We start from the raw sequence: 17618 nt of genomic DNA on the forward strand, positions 1-17618 counted from the left end.
TGGAGGGCTATACAGACAGCCGGGACACTGGAGCAGATGTTGCATAAGGAGACACTGAGAAAAGTTGATTTGTTGAGCCTGGAAAAAAAGGATTTAGGGGAGATTTCATTGTAGTCTTCCAAAAAATTGTTTACCAAGAGGATGTTCAAACACCGTAAATGATGCCCAAAGAGACATGGGACATCTCCATTCCTACAGACATTTGTAACTTGACTGGACACACCTCTGAGCAACCTACTAAAATGTTGAATTTGTCCTTGCTTTGAGTAAGTGATTAGACCAGATAAAGTACAGAGGTCCCTTTCTACATACATTACTTGATTGTAATCAGGTTAATCTTAATGACAATATCTTCATGAAAATTGAGATTACACTATGTATTGTGGTTTTACTAAATGGTAATGTTTACAGGACAAGAAAGGAAGATAGGATTAAGAAGAACTGTACAGATTATTCCATATGTCCTCAAAGAGTACACATTATTTTGTACCAACTTTGTACATGAGAGAGAAAGGGGTTACCAGGTCTCCATGAAAAAACAGTGGGGACCAGACTTGAGGGGTGTGAGAAAGCCCTGGCAAAAAGGTATCAGGAGCGGTGTATAATGTAGATGATTATTTCTATGGGCCGAATTCAGTCTGTAGTTGGATGCATACTATCTAGGCTGTTTGCAGACTGTATATCACAATAATAGAAAAATACGGTTCTGGCCTATGTTTAATCTAGACATAATCACAAAATGTGCCCCAAACATTGTAAATCTCATTTGTGAATTGAACCTCTTGTGGCTTTTCCGTGCTTGTGGTGATACTTCATGTGCTTTACAGTTACCCTTTACATAATAGGTGGAAAGAGAGAAAGAACCTTGATCAAACGCTGATGTAATTACCATTAGGAGCATAAACAATTTCCGAATCAAAGTCAAAGGTCTCATTTCCCTAAGCAGTTGCTAGGAGGAGAGATTATTTTAAGCTCTGAAACATACTTTCCAATTTCCTGGGTCTGTAGTGTTCACGAAGTATGTAAATGTTAAACAAGTACAAATTAATTCTCTGATGGCCTGTCTTAGCAGGAAGTAAATCTGTTGAAGCTTATCTAAAAAAAAAGACCAGTGGTCTTTATGCAAACAATCACCACTAATTAAAGTTCTCTCCTCATTTTCTTTGATGGTTGTCTACAGTTGTCTAAATGATACAAGCAAAGTTTTTCTCTTCCCCTTTTCTCCCCTAGGAATACTCAAAAAAGCTATGAGGAAAAAGTTTCTGAACAGTTTTGGTAGGCTAAACTGCTACATTCTTTTAGACAGAGAGAGATCTTAAAAATTTAAAGTTATTATAACTGAAAATATTCTTGAATATGATATATTTAACAATGAACAACCTACTAACCATGAAACTAACCTGTTTCAGTTCAAATGTTTATCTTATTTAAAAAAAATAAATAAAAATAGAATCATAGAATGGCTTTGGTTGGCAGGGACCTTAAAGATCACCTAGTTCCAACCCCCCTGCCATGGGCAGGTGAGAGGTGTCTCACTAGATCAGGTTGCTCAGGGCCTCATCCAACCTGCTCTTGAACACCTCCAGGGTTGGGGCATCCACAGCTTCTTTGGGCAACCTGTGCCAGTGCCTCACCACCCTCTGAATGAAATCCATTTAAACATAGCTATCTAAACTACAGGCAACTTTTAATAGAGACATGAAAGCTACCTGACTTATAAAACAGGAATCACTAATCCGGTATGCCATTCCATTTGTGAGGAGTACTAACAAAACGTGAAGATACATAAAATACATATATATATATCTAAAAATCACAGTTACTTTTGTTCACACGTGCTTTGACTTTCCTAGTTTTTCTGGCTTACTGCTGAGTTTTCTTTTAAAAAAATGTAAAGTCCAGTTTTCATCTGTTCTTCTCAGTTTTTGTGAAAGAATCCTATCTGATTGCACACCAGTGTGCAAGGCTAGTCTTTTGCCCTGATAGATACAGCTTTATAATTGGGAATGTGAGACTATACTGAAAAGATGATGTTATTCTTAAAATCTCCTGCTTCCTTTCCATTCTTCTCTTTCCCTTACCATTAAAAGAATGAATAAATAAATAAAAAATAATAATAAAAGGAAGAGATAAGCAGTTGTTTTTCTGATAGTTGTTCTCACTTACAGTCACCAGCTTCTTTCTTTTTAAATTGGGTAATGCAGAATGCTGAAGAGATATTACCAAGCAGTCAGTGCATTGTGACTCCAGATCATAGTTCACTTCAGTCAGATTTTTCAGAGAAGGGGTATTTCTGAAAATGTGAATCTTTACAGCAAGCAGACACAGGGCGGGCCCGTGGAGTTCAGATCCAGACATGCGTTACGATGCCAGTGGCCAACCTAGTTAAGCCTCAGGAAAGAAATCTGTCAGCTGGAAAAAACTGCTCTTGGAGTCAGATAAAATGGTCACGAACAACTGAGGGTGCTTTGAATTGCTGTCAGTATATCACTCGCTAGTTTTGAGATTGAGGGTGATAGAGAGAAATTCTGGATCAGGGTCATTTTACAAGCACAGTATCAGCACTGGAAGGAATTAGTGGTGAAGCAGAAAAGTGCTGCCTGCTTCTTGGGAAGCACTGCTGCTACACTTTGCAGTGATTAAGTCTCTGGAGTATTTTACTAGTAGTATGTTTGCTATTGCAGATATATAACAGTAGTTTCTATGGCAGGCTTTCTACTTTTCTGTCTGCAAGTAGAGACAGAAGCAGGATAAGAAAAATCACTCCAGCTCAAATGAGTAATGGTCCCACTTGTAGGTCAGCCTGGGAGTAAAATTATGTAGAAGTGATTCACTTGAAAAACCATAGACCATAAGATCCCATCTTAATGGTTACCTGTTCTCCTGGGACCAACAAGCTGCTCACTCACTGTTTCTGAGCCAGTCATTTTATACTTTTAAAATTTTGGGATTTTATTAGCATCTCTCTGCTTCTTTGGAATATCACTGGTTTTGCCTGATAAATGTAAAACTGAGTCACTCCAGCTAGCTCCTTCAACACAATCACAAAGAAGCACCATGACTACTAGTACGAATAAAAATTCTGAAGAATATTTAATGACAGAAAAGTTCTTAAAATTGTACAAAAATGATAGGGGAAACAAGGTCCTACCTCTAAAGCTCAGTCTAGCCATTATCTACTCCATGCCTTAGAACATAGTAAAAGAGATTCCTGTTTGTGCCTAAGATTACCCCTTATAGGACACCAGCTAAGGGGGTCTGACTTAAACTATGATTAAGCTTCTTCCCATTTCCAGTTTCAGTGTTTATACAAATGTTCTAACTGTCTTTGCCATAACCCTTTAAGGCAGTGAAACTACTAATTGTAGAAGAGAGAAAACAAACCAAATTTCTTGCCTGGAAAAAAAAAAAAAAAGAATCTTTAAGTGTGACAGAAACTAGTTATGAATAGAGAACATTTTCTAATATTTTCAAGTTTAATTGGACATGTCTGAGACACTGATGTTTTCCCCCTCTGCCCTAAGGAGTCTCTTCTACTGTCTAAAAAACCTCATTATCAGAATGTTTTACCAGTCTAAACTCCTTGTCTTCATTTCACCCCAATTCTCATATTAAGCACTCTTTCCAGTTGCATTTGCAAGAAACTGTTTAGTGTGCAGTGGCTGTGAGTGATTAAACATGAAAAGAGACATAAATACCAATAATAGACAGTAAAATCTATCCTACTACCTTCTTAGTTTCTGAGATGCTCTTGGTCCTAACACTTAATTGCATCTGACATTTAGACAGAGCCACATTCTAAACCTTGGGCAGGTAGAGAGCAAAGTCGTATTAGCAGTTCATTACCAAATCCTTCATGCTGGCATAAATCCAGTTAGAGATGCTAAGTAGTTGCTACGAATTCTTAAAAGCCTTCCTCCCTAGGTAATTACACACCAATCAATGAAACACCACTGTTGACATACTCAGTAGCTCATAATTTATGTCAAAGTAAAACTGCTTAAAAATAATATTTATCAACATTTTTTCTCATTCATCCTTTAATTTCCCTTCATTCTTCTTTTTCATAAATGTGTGGTATGACAGGAGCCACATAATTAGTGCTGAAAGTATCATTAAAAAAAAGTAAATCTGTTCTATTATTAACATAAATATCTGCTTCAAATGGGTAATAACTTTTCTTATATAATAATCAATATTATAATATATTTTAATGATAGACACAATTAATAAACTACGATTTTCTTCATATGTTTCTTTCTGGAATTGAAATCTTTAAAAAGTGAGTTCTTTATTGAAATCACCTCCACTGAATTCTTTAATCTTCTTAGGAAGAGTATTTTTAATATCCTTTTGCCTCAATATATTTGTTTTCAGAACAGATATCATTCTACTTTACACTACTATAAATTCCGAGTGTTAATGTGTATTTTGAGTCTATAAAGCAAGAAAATTTGTACATTCTTAATGACATATTATAAATTAATGCCAATTGGTGCTTTTTGGATGTCAGATCTAATTGAACTGCCCTTGAAAAAAAAGTGAAATTGAGTGAATATTCATTTTTTTCATTATTATTATATTTTCTGTCTTTTGAAGATCTGTGAGAGAATTGAAATGAGTTTATCCATTCTGATTTATTTTATTTTCAAAATATTTCATCCATCATGCTATTAGGAATTTTAGAAAGTACTTTACAGCATTTTATACTTGGGGAAGCACAACTAGCTGTTGAACGATGCTTCAAAGACTATCCTAGAATACTCCACCATATATGAAATTACTTCCATGTGACGTGATGCGAAACTGGGCTCAGACAATCATCTTCAGGGTTTTTATTCCCCAGGTATTTTAAATAAAAGTTAACCTGAATAAATAAACAACAACAACAACAACAATAATAATAATTTATATGCTTCTTTCAAATATTAGGAAACCATTTTTTTTCTAATGTCACTGGAAATTCAAAGTATGACTTCCCTCCTAATCCCACAGTTTCTTGCTTGTGCCACCCAAACCAATTATTCATACAGATTTATTTTAGCATTACTGTGAAGGATCAGCCAGATATGCAAAATTAAGAATGAAAAAATCACAAGTCATGATAAAGAAACTTTATTTTGATTTTCTCAGGATGTTGGTGGTGAAAACTTAAAGGAAGATCATAGGGAACAAGCAACTCAGGAATTGCGCTAGGATATTTTTTGCTGTTTCATTTCTGAGTAAGCAGCCTTTCTTTAAGCATTATTCCTAGAAAAAATAGACTATTTGTATTAGACTTACTGCCTTCAAGAGATGTTACACACACTTTCCCCCTCTCTCATTTGCACAGACAAAAGTGTGCATTCTTATGCTCAAACATATTTGCGGGGGTAACAGTCAGATCTCCAGCAGAGCCCCTTTGTCAGGAAGCTCTCACTAAGGAGCATCAAACAAGGCATCTCTTTTTCCTTTGTAGATAAAGACCATAGAAGTAGAAGGACTTAATCATGTGTGTGTGAAACATGAGTGCTTCTCAAATATACGAGACTCATCAAGGCGATTGACTCTAGGGCAGACACATTCTGCAGCAAAGCTGGGGATGGCAGTGTGCAGGGGTTTTCCTGCTTCGAGGCCACTTGAGGCAGCTGAGAGAGCCACCAGGACTCAGCAGCCCTTGCAGAGTGGAGACAGCCAGTATGGCTTCACCTGCCTGATTAATCTGGTGGTCTTCTATGATGGAGTGACTGCATCCATCTGCAAGGGAAGACTGACTGATGTCATCTACTTGGATTTCTGTAAGACTTTTGACATGGTCCCACATGACATCCTAATCTCTAAAGTGGAAACATATGGATTTGAAGGGTGGACCATCAAGTGAATAAGGAATTGGCTTGATGGCCACACCCAGAGAGTGGTGGTCAATGGTTCTATATCCAGCTGGAGGCTGGTGATGAGCATTGTCCCTCAGGGATCTGTCTTGGCACCAGTGCTTTTCCATATCTTCATCAATGATGTAGACGATGGAATTCAGTGCACCCTCAGCAAATTTGCAGATGACACCAGGCTGTGTGGTGCAGTTGATACCAAAGAAAGAAGAGATGCCATACAAAGAGACCTGGACAGGCTGGAGAAGTGGGCCCATGTGAACTGCATGAGCTTCAACAAGGCCAAGTGCAAGGTACTGAACCTGCGTCAGGGCAATCCCAGACAGGAATACAGACTGGGAGAGGAACTCATTGAGAGAAGCCATGTGGAGAGAGACCTGGGGGTTCTGGTGGACAAAAGGCTTGACATGAGCCAGCAGTGTGCACTTGCAGGCCAGAAGGCCAACTGCTTCCTGGGATGCATTGAAAGTGGCATGACCAGCAGGTTGAGGGAAGGATTGTCCCCTTCTGCTCTGCCCTTGTGAGGCCCCACCTGGAGTACTGCATCCAGGTTTGGAGCCCGCAGCACAAGAAGGACATGGACCTGTTAAAGCAAGTCCAGAGGAGGGCCACAAAGATGATCAGAGGGCTGGAGCCCCTCTCCTACAAAGACAGGCTGAGAGAGCTGGGGCTGTTCAGCCTGGAGAAGAGAAGGCTCCATGGAGACCTCACTGCATCCTTTCAGTACTTAAAGAGGTCTTATGAAAAGGATGGAGAAGGACTCTTTACTCAGGTAGATAATGAAAAGTCAAGGGGGAATGGTCTTAAATTAGATATTAGGAGGAAATTCTTCACTGTAAGGGTAGTGAGGCACTGGCACAGGTTTCCCAGAGAAGCTGTGGAGGCCCCATCTCTGGAGGTGTTCAAGGCCAGGCTGGATGGGGCCTTGGCCAACCTGATCTAGTGGGTGGCATGGGGGGTTGGAGTTAGAAGATTTTTAAGATCCCTTCCAACCCAAGCCATTCTATGATTCTATAAGCACACTCCTGCATGTGGAGTGCATCTCTCTATGGAGAGCAAGGTATCTAAGGTGGTAATATTTAAAATTTAAAAAAGAATTTGAAGGTAGAAGGCATTAACAACATTTTCTTTCACTTTAAAGGTCCTTTATTGCAAAACAGCCACATAAAAGAGACTGTGGATGTGATTGACCCCAACATCATTAGTTCTCTAAGTTCTCTAAGCTAGATTTCTTCAAGAATCATGTAGAGAAACAGACCCATTCTGAGAGTGATTCCTGTTCTATCTCAGCCACCTGTCTAGGGATAAGATAAATCTTTTGAGTTAAAATAGGAGGCATCTATTTCTGCCCATTGACAAGAAAAGACACTGCTCTGACCACCCAAGATTTGGATAACACACGTAGGTACCTGGCTAATGCCAGTCATTAGCATCCCTGAGAACCTGGGATGTGTTTATCAAAATAATGGCCTGTGTCTGATCTAAACACGTGATAGTACATACATGGTAACATCAAAACCCCCCGAACCCAAAAGCGATAACAGTTTTCCCAAACAGAACCACAGTACAGCAGGTGTGAGAGTAAACCATACAAATACATGCTGCTTACTTACCTCACTTAATGAACCACAGAGAAGTGCACAAATAGCACAGGCATGACAGCATCTTAATGATTTCCAGAGCTCTGCACAGGACTGTAATCCCTGGGATTTTATTCTGAACCCATTTCTTTACACTGCAGTAGTTACCTTATAACAATAGTTACATAAACTTGTAATTTGTCTGGCATGTTTGCCATCCATCACCAATTGCAACTTTTCATAACCCCAGATTCAGAGCTACCTCTTTGTGCACAGTTGCCACTGAAAACAAATCTGCCAAGTTTCTGAGTGATGACAGTAGCAAGGACACCCTCTGGAAGATGAAGGTCTGGTGTCTGTGCTGGAAAGGATGCAGACTTGACCCCTTCTGCAGTTCTCCCTAGCTCTGCAGGTGGGACATACACTGATTACTGTCAAAAAAAAAAAAAAAAAAAAAATTCTTCACAGGTGTTAATAACATTTATTTGATCTTTCAAATATAACATCAAATATTGAAATGTAAACCAGAAAAGCACAATAGACAAGCAGTGTGGATGCAGTCCCATCCCTCAGAAAATTAAAAAGTCAGTTAAAGTAATGAGGAAGGGAACATTTCATACATATTTTTAAGTAGAAATACAAAGTGGTACAGGCAAGTAGATAGGCTTTTTCTGAGCACCTGGAAAACTGAAGTAGTGCCACTACCATTGCTGTCCTTAATGGGAAGTACGAAAATTTAGAGAGCAGCAATTATAGTGGTGTATGATTGGTCTTGGGCTTTGGCAAACTCATACCTAGAATATTGTGTGACAGTCTGTAACAAAGAAAACCTCAAACTGGAAGCTACCTGCACAGTGTAGTTTCAGAATCAAGTGGGATGCAGCCGATGTGATGTTTGCATCTCATTAGTTGCAAGTAAAGCATAGAGAACTGATCAAGACTGATATCCAAAAGAAAACTTCCCAAAGTCATTAAACTATTCCATGATAAAACACATGGTAGGATCAATGAAGAGATAATCACCTTTGGCCTTTTGTGTCCTCCCAGAGGACAAAATACAGGGTTGCCTAGAGAGTGTATTTCTTGTATGCAGCAGTGCTTGCTGACATAAAGGCTGTCAGTAATAACATTGGTGCGTTTCTTATATTTGACAAGCTATTTAATTTTAGAATATCACTAGGAACTGTAAGACAACTGTGTGCAGCAGTGTACATATTTAAACACAGAAAGAGCTACAAATGATTATAAAATGGCTTAGCTGCGATATATTGGTTTATGATAAACAAATAAATAAAAATAAAAATAAAAATAAAAATAAATGTTTAGACCTAGCCTGCAGCAGGTAACATAAATACAGGTCCAATAATTAGAATTATCTCTATATGACTAATGTCTTAATAAAGAATTCACACACCAGTTTCTTTTTCAAAAAGAAAAGGGACAAACTGAATTAGCAATAGCAGATCATCTATTGGTCATTTACCAGACAGAAATGAGAAGAAAAGAGTCCTCAAAATACAGCCAAGTACTTTTTTTTTCTTCTTTAATTTTTTTTTTTTTCCCCAAACAGTGGTGGTATGCAAATTTTCCTGAGAGACACTGACTATTACTGAGATTCCAGGCAAAATCTGTTTGTCATATCCATATGCCAGAGTGCACATCAAATGGCAGGATAAAAATCTGCAGCGATAAGACACTGAGTTGGGACTGTCATCCAGGAACTGATGCCAAGACAAAAACACAAAAGCTGTGCTGAGCTGGTTATGTATCTGGAAGAGAAGACATAGACTGCTGAAGTTATACAGTTACACAGTAACCTGAAGATGGGAGTGCTGTATGGGGTAAGGCGGATGAATGCCTGAAAGACATGCTGATGTGATGCAAAGTTGACATCAGAACATCAGAATCTGTGAATTACTGTCAGAAAACATTTTTTTTTTTTTGATTCAAGTTGGGACTCAGTCTGAGCAGCAGTGTTGAGCATTAAGCCAGAAACAGAAATGAAAGCCATAACAGTTTCATCAGGGAGACATGGCAAACTCCTGCGACACATTTCTTTGACATATAAAGGATGCTTACACATAATCTTATGAATGTCAATATCCTCAGGTGGATTTGTCCCATGTTTGCCTAAGGAGTATATCAAAAGTCACTTAATTTCCAAGCCTAGGTTTTATTGGAATGTAAAATACTAAACTAGAATCACACACACACAAACAAGTAAGTCTTTAAATAGAAAATACATCTCTCTGCTAGCTAAGACAGGCTGAAATACAAGGTTTAAAGACAAATCTTGTCATTCCTTTCTGTTGTCTCCTTACAGTGAGGACATTCCACGGTTTCCTCTAGTTCAGCACTTTCAGTGGTTTCCCAGACTGCAAACACTGCACACACTCTTGTTTCTGAAGAAGGGACTTTGATCCCTGTAGGAATCCTCCAGCCTGCCCTCATGGCTGGTACTTGCATGTCCTGTCCCCTGCTCTGCACCTGTCCGGAGGTCATCCAAAGGACTGGCACATCCACTCTCTCCCTCAAAAATGTTCTGGCCAAACAGGCATCATACATCTCTGCTGTGTAGTTAAACCCATGGATGAAGCTGTGAAGCAGTACCCTATAAGGCAGAAATAGACCTTTTGACCAGAAGAGTTTTCCATCTCAATGCCAGCCATGTGCTGGTCTCTAGCTCTGCACATAGAGAGGAGGCTTGACACCACCAGCAGTAGTAGCTTAAATTCCTAAATATATCACCAATAGCCAGATGTCACAAGAAAATCCTCTGTGGAGTCCTTAAATAATTTGAAGGGTGAGACCACTTCTATTTGGCTTTTTTCATGTAAGTGATGGCATTGGTGCCATCAGCCACAAGATTTTGGAAACTTTTCCATCTGTGACAAGATGCTATTAAATGCTGCATGTTGCTGTCTATCCCACTCAAGCTTAAGCTTTCTTAAATTAATTTGTGTTTCTTTTTCTAACATTTATCTTCATTCACTGTAGGTGCTGTCAGAAATGATTTCCTCTTTCATGTATGTGGGTGTAGGTGTGAGTGCGTACACCTCTTCCATATCTCATTTTAGTTGCCAAAAATCCCAGCACAGTGTTTTGAGAATTGGAATCGTTGTGAATAGAATGTATTTTAATATCATTAAAACATCAATATTCCCTTTAGTTCCTCTGTGTCTTTCACTGTTATTTTCAGGTTTTCCTATCTCTTGTTCAAGCTACATCTGGATTTCAAAAATAGAAAATGAAAGATCAGCTGAGAGTCTGGAATCACTAGATCATCAGCCCTAGCATTAGTGGAGCAGCGAAATTAATTTTGAAATTAACATCCATGGATGGGATTCAGCTGCCTACATTTTACGCCAAAGCTGTCTATTAACTTGTTCCAGACTGCAGAAACCTATGATGTGCCAATGCCAGCATCCTTTTTAGTAAAAACAATTACCAGCGTGCATCATTCCTTCACTTACCCTACTGTCATTTTTAACTCATCTTCTTGTTAGGGTGAGATATCCCAGACTCTGTTGTTCTGCTAAAGAAAATTGTTACCTTAGCTTGGAATATCATCACACATTTGCTGACCTAGATCCCACAGACTTTTTTTTTTTTTTTCCCCAGGTTTGGAATGTCTGAGTATCATTTAGTAGCCTTCAGAGTCACAGCAGTCCTTAGAACCCTCTGAATGAAAGCTAATGAGTGTTGTCAACACAGAGGGACAAAAGCCTTTTCACCTTTAGAAGATCAATCCAAAATTTTAAATTGCTCTTTTCTTTTTCCTATTCTGCCATCACTCCATTGTGCTCTTTCTCCACTCACTGGTATAAGGAAGTCATGTTCTTCCTACTGCACCCCTGTTTCCTGAAGCCATTCAGTGGTCAGCTCTCCCACCTAGTGCCATTTTGACAACCTTGTTCTCATTCCACATTTGCTTTGTGAGCAATGCATCCATATACCTTATGCCACTGAAATGATTCATTATTACCAACTGGCCCTGTTGGAAGGAGCAGAGCATCAAGCTTTGAAAGCTAGCAGATCAAATAACATGCAATCAAAATGGCCCAGCTTCCTGGGGGTCCTAGTGAGTTAACAGTACTGCCCATACAGCCAAGGCTTCCCCATGTTTAGGACTGTAGCTCTGATTCTGCATATCCCAATCCTACCGTTTCTCTGCTTTTCTGGTTAATAGAAGACCTAGTGGCATGACCAAGTAGAAGGAGTTTGCGTTATTAAACAATAAAGACAAGGATGCTGTGAGAAGAATTGTGCAGAACATTTTGTAGAGGATAATCATAATTATTTACTTTCTTCACCTTTTGGGGAGGAGTGGAAGAAATATGAACTTCTATATGACCCATTGGCATATTTAGTGAGGCAAAGCAGAGATCTGTTTAGCTTCTGAAGCTACAGTCCACTGTGTTTGCAGAACCATGTTAAAGTTAATATCTTGTTATAGAAAAGTTCTATCTTTCTTCAAAAGAGTCTTGCTGTCTCAAATTCATTTTTTCCACATAAGTGCTTGCATCAGAAAGGATTTTGATTTGAATTATTCAAAGAGTACAAGTCAATACTACGTGATGCATGCCATCCTACTAAACAAAAGATCTTACACTTCAAGTGTTTGGGTTTTGTATCTCAAATCAAGTGCTGGGTGCTTTCTGTGCGTTGTTCACAATCAGCACAGAGAGGGACCAAAACCAAACCAAAACAACCAAAACAACCAAACAAACAAACAAACTTGTGTAATAATACAAGTATTCTGTGAATACATCCATTTGTTAAATTCTTAAATTCAAATTACTTAGAGCTTACGTGCACCAAATGTACGAAAGAAAAAAGGAAGAAATAAAAGATGATTAAAAAGTTTATTATTAGATTTAATGAGAAGGCATCAAGAAATTTTAACTTAAATAAATGCTAGGAAAACCTTTCTAATAGAAAGACTGTTGAACAAGCTTCTAAGGAAATGACAAAAAGCTAGCTGCTAAAGGCATATAAAACTGGGCAAAACAGGAAAATATATCAATTTGTTTAGTTCTGCATTAGAAATATGAAGAACTAGATGTCAAATATTCCTTAATTTTCCAAATTATGCAGGTTATATAAACACATGCCACAAATCCCCTGATTTGTGATACATATATCTATTGTCTGGATATAAACTTTTGTGATGGAATATCACATTCTATACTTAAAACATGATATAGCTTTATCTGGGAAAATGAGACTGTTGAGATACACCAATCCAAATAAACGTGAACTTGTGGTGTAACATTACTAACACAATATGAATGACATGGCAGAACAAAAAGAGCTTCTGATATCTGTGATCTGTATTTAAGTTTCTGATCATCTTCTCTTTTGGGCACAAAATTTTGGAACAGGATATTTGGAATCTTTTTTTTTTTTTTTTTTTTTACAATTTTTCAAAGGAAGTTTTTCTGAATTGGAAAGAAAATAAGAAATTCTTCACTGAAGAAGGCAAAATAAAAGCAAACAAACAAACAAACAAAAACAACAAAAAAACTACAACAAAATCAAAGGAAAAAAAAAAAAAGCAAAACCCACCACCACAACCAACAACACAAATTGGAGGTAGGGGAGAGATTGTGTTTAAACTGCTAGAAAAGTAGAGCTTGGAATATGTATGATTGTCTATCAGTAGTGCTTACATCCTTATATCTGCATGTTCACATGGTCAACATTGACTTAATATAATTCAGCATAAATCAAGGTAGTACTGATTTTTATATCAGGTATGTCATATGGCGCATCTGTTTTGTATAGCATACAGAACAATTCCTTTTATCTTTTTCTTTTCATCTTAGAATCTACCTTATGCTTCTTATAAAGTAGTTTGTATGAGAACTAGTTTCACAGGGAAAGATAACATTCCTATATTTTTTTTCCAAGCTAAAATGCATTTTTTTGTCTCCTGAGAGAGACTGAGAGGCCCTGCTTTTGAACTTTTGCTTTCGTGTAATTTTTTTTTTTTTTTTTGGAGATTTAGGACACAGAGCACAGACAAATAGATTACTTCTCAATTAAATTGTTTAACTATCTGTTCAATAAAACTTAAGAATACACTATGTTTTTATAAGGTTACAATACAATTTAAGTGCACACAGTAAAAGATGTTTGTGCCACGTAAAATAAGCCATCTTCAGGACATGACAGTTGTGTAAATCCCAGAAAATATATGGCATAAAACTGAATGTATTCAGCCTGTGTTAATTATCTTAATTGATATGAAGTTATCTATTTTATAGACCATTTCTGTAGGGCATGTTTGTTGAATAGTTCCATTCTTTATTACAATTCTGTTGCTTATTATAACTTTAAGAGTGTATTATTATCTCTAAAATACTGGAAACATATCCCTTCACAGAACACTATATCTCAGAGCAAAAATGACAAGAGAGACATGACATGATAGACCTGGACATAGAATCATAGAATATCATGAGTTGGAAGGGACCCATAAGGATCATCGAGTCCAATTCCCATATATATCTCCATAGCTTTCTTCCAGTAGAAACATTACTTCCCTTCTCCTGGTTTCCTTCTCTTTCTTTTGCCTCCAGTTCAGACAAACTGGAAAATAGTAATCTCTATTTCCCAATATTTCTTAATTTCCACCCCTTACCCACTAAAGAAGCATGATATAATAAAGACTCCTGTAACCATTAGGGAATTTTTGCCAGGACTCCCAGGCCTTCTGACATTTGATGTTCTCCAAGGAAAAATTTCTGGTAGTCAGTCCTCCTGCATTAAGATCTGTTTTGCACAATGAAGAAGGGACAATAAAACTGTTTTCTAGCTTTTTGTCTAAACTGATTTGATAGTAACATCTTTCTTCAGGCATCATGCTGAGGATTTGGTGTGACAGTTCTAAACCTGGTGTGGTGGCTAAGGCAAATGGTGAGGCATGACAGTTCCTGAATATTTCTCACTCATTAGCTGAAGGCATCCTCCAGACAAAACTGATGCCAATAGATATTTTCCCTGCTGAAGGCCTTTGGTATTTTACTTATTGCACACAAATAAACCTCATAAACCTATTGGAAAGATAGGTAGAGAAATCAGTTGAATGTTCAAAATTCTTGTAAGCCTAAGAAGACAACTATTACTAATATAAATTGTGATCTCTGCAGAATTTCTTATTACACAGGATTTTATCCATGCTGTAGTTGACATTCTCTACAATAGCCTGTAAAGATGAGAACTAAAAAACACTGAATTTGAAGTAAGAACATGATGTTTTTAGTTCTAATAAAGGTACATTTTATCTCTTGCAATCCATATAGTGGATAGCACAGTTTATTGTTAGTCTCAGTAGCTGAGTTTTTTGTCATAAAAGATTTTTCCAGCTTAATGGTAAGAAAACTATCACAGCTTATTGGCCAGATGTTTGGAAAGCTATCCTTGCTGACATACTCTTTGCTAGCATGTGACAATTTCATGGTGAAACCACAGTATTTTTCATAATATATTAATTATGCTTTTGGTATTTATCTGGATACCAAATAACTGCATAGAAATAAAAACTTCCTCTTCTCTTGAAGTCTTTCCCACAATATTATCAGGCTGAAGGAACAGACAGCTACTGTACACATCAAGGCAAGGGTATATGTAATGTTTTAGATTGACTATTACATAAAAGTCAGTGAGGAACCATGGCTCCATGAGTCTGTAAAGGCAGAATAGACTGATCTTACATTACTGTTGCTTTCAGGGATACCCAAGCTCCTTTAAACTTATTCTTATATTACTGCCACTAGAGTCCTGATCCAGCAAAACACTTCAGCTTATGCTAAACACTAAAGTGGGATCATGAAAATGGTATGTAAACATTGGGAAGAAATAGAACATTTTAAATTGTTTTAAATAAATGAAATAATAATAATAATAAAACTACTAAAATATAAAAGCATCATAAACTAATTCAGATTATATAAATATACATATATATATATTAAATAAATTATATTTTTAAATCACTGGCTCATAAACACAATATGAATCACATATGGATAAACCAACATCCTAATGATTGCTTTCCTGTAACATTATGCTTATTATTAAAACAATGCCTACAAAAGAGTACCTAAAAACAAGTTAAGCCCTAGTAAACTTAACAGACAGATCATCAAATATTAAACAGTGTCATGGACAAAGCCTTGAGTTAAAAACATCAGTACTGATGCAATTATAAATTAGTACAATCAAGAACCAAAAAGTTAAAAAAATATGTAAAAATGGTCCCTGGTATATCAGTGTTCCCAAAGTGTTAATTGGAGCATATAGTATAAACCCTACTGCTAAAATAACCTCAAAAGAAATCTGATAAGCCAATTTTGATGTGATTCTAACCTACCAGGCTTTGGGTAGGATGTCTGCATTAAAGATACTAATTGAAATCTGTACACCAAAGTCTGATCTTTAGCCTGAGTCTTTGAACAATGGGAAGGTTGAAGGTTTCAACAAACAATGATAAACAATTTTCTAAAAAAAAATTTATATGTAACAAATTAGAAAAAAAAAAAAAAAAGCTGTATTTCTACTGTTAAAGAACTTCATTGCTCTTTGAGTCTGTTTCCTGACTGGGACTTACCTTTGATCAGATATTCACCCACAAAACAAACAAAACCAACAAGGAAAAAAAAAACAACTTTAATTTGAAAGGAAAAAATAAGGGGGGGGGGGGGGGGGGGGGGCGGAGGGGGGCAGGAGAAATCAGTTCCTAAGTAGAGCTCTGGTAAGAAACTCAGTTCTCCAAAGGCATCGTCCATACTAAACTGTCATAAATAACTGTAGAATCTGAATATGTTTTAGTCCAAAACGGTTGCTTCTGCCTTCTCTGAACAGCTGAAAACTCAGACTGGTATCAGAATGCAGATCAGGCTTTTCCTTCAGTGCTTTCAGTTCCCCCTTAGCACAATGCAGGCACAACTTTTGGCACAATGCAGGAAAGGGTGGGTGAGCTTTGCGAACGACATACAGAAGGTGGAGGAGGTTGGGATGAGGGGTAGCTGAGCAGGGTGCCAGGGGTGAAGTGCTGAAAGAGGTACTCAGCGTGAGGTGGTAATGGGAATCTATAAAAACAAAGGAGATGAAAGTATCATCCTTGAAAGGAGAAATGAAGAACTTTCTTTCGGTATATGTAATCAATCACTTATATTTGTTTGTCAGGGATTTTTTCTGTTTTGATTCATGCCTGTGGGCTTCGGGTAAGGTCATGATCCACTTGCACTCTCCTTACACAGGAGTTTCTGTTCATCACAGTCTCAAAAGTTATTCCTTTTGGTTTCAGTATCACAATTTTTCTTCCTTTTCCCTTCATTTCCTCTTTGCTGCCAAGGCATAACAGTCTAGAATAAATCTGGTGTAAGCTGGGAGTAAATGATAACCTTCTTCAATTAAATGACTAGGTTGGTGATTTCTTGTTAGAACAAGGAAGAAAACACAATGGGAAAACCTTCACATAATGAGAAATTTTCATAAGATAGTTTAGATAAAGATAACATTGACAGAGTACCTTGATGTAGCTAATCATCTGTTAGAATCATAGAATATCCCAAGTTGGAAGGGACCCATAAGGATCACTAAGTCCAACTCCTGGCTCCACACAGGACCACCCAAAAATCATATGTCTGAGAGCGTTGTCCAAATGCTTCTTGAACTCTGGCAGGCTCAGTGCTGTGACCACTGCCCTGGGGAGCCTGTCCCAGTGCCCGACCACCCTCTGGGTGCAGAACCTTTCCCTAACACCCAGCCTGACCCTCCCCTGTCCCAGCTCCATGCCATTCCCTTGGGTCCTGTCGCTGTCCCCAGAGAGCAGAGCTCAGTGCCTGCCCCTCTGCTCCCCTTGTGAGGGAGCTGCAGGCTGCCATGAGGCCTCCCCTCAGCCTGCTCTGCTGAACTGGGGCTGAACAAACCAAGGGACCTCAGCTGCTCCTCATACATCTTGCCCTCCAGACCCTTCACCATCTTTGTAGCTGTCTTCTGGACACTATCTAATAGTTTCATATCCTTCTTATACAGTGGTACCCCAAACTGCACACAGTATTCAAAGTGAGGCTGCAGCAACGCAGAGCAGAGCAGGATCATCACTTCCCTTGACTGTCTAGCAATGCTGTCCTTGATGCACCCCAGGGTACGGTTGGCCCAC

This window comes from Cygnus atratus, chromosome 3, assembly GCF_013377495.2.
Source record: "Cygnus atratus isolate AKBS03 ecotype Queensland, Australia chromosome 3, CAtr_DNAZoo_HiC_assembly, whole genome shotgun sequence".
In the NCBI taxonomy this organism is placed as follows: domain Eukaryota; kingdom Metazoa; phylum Chordata; class Aves; order Anseriformes; family Anatidae; genus Cygnus; species Cygnus atratus.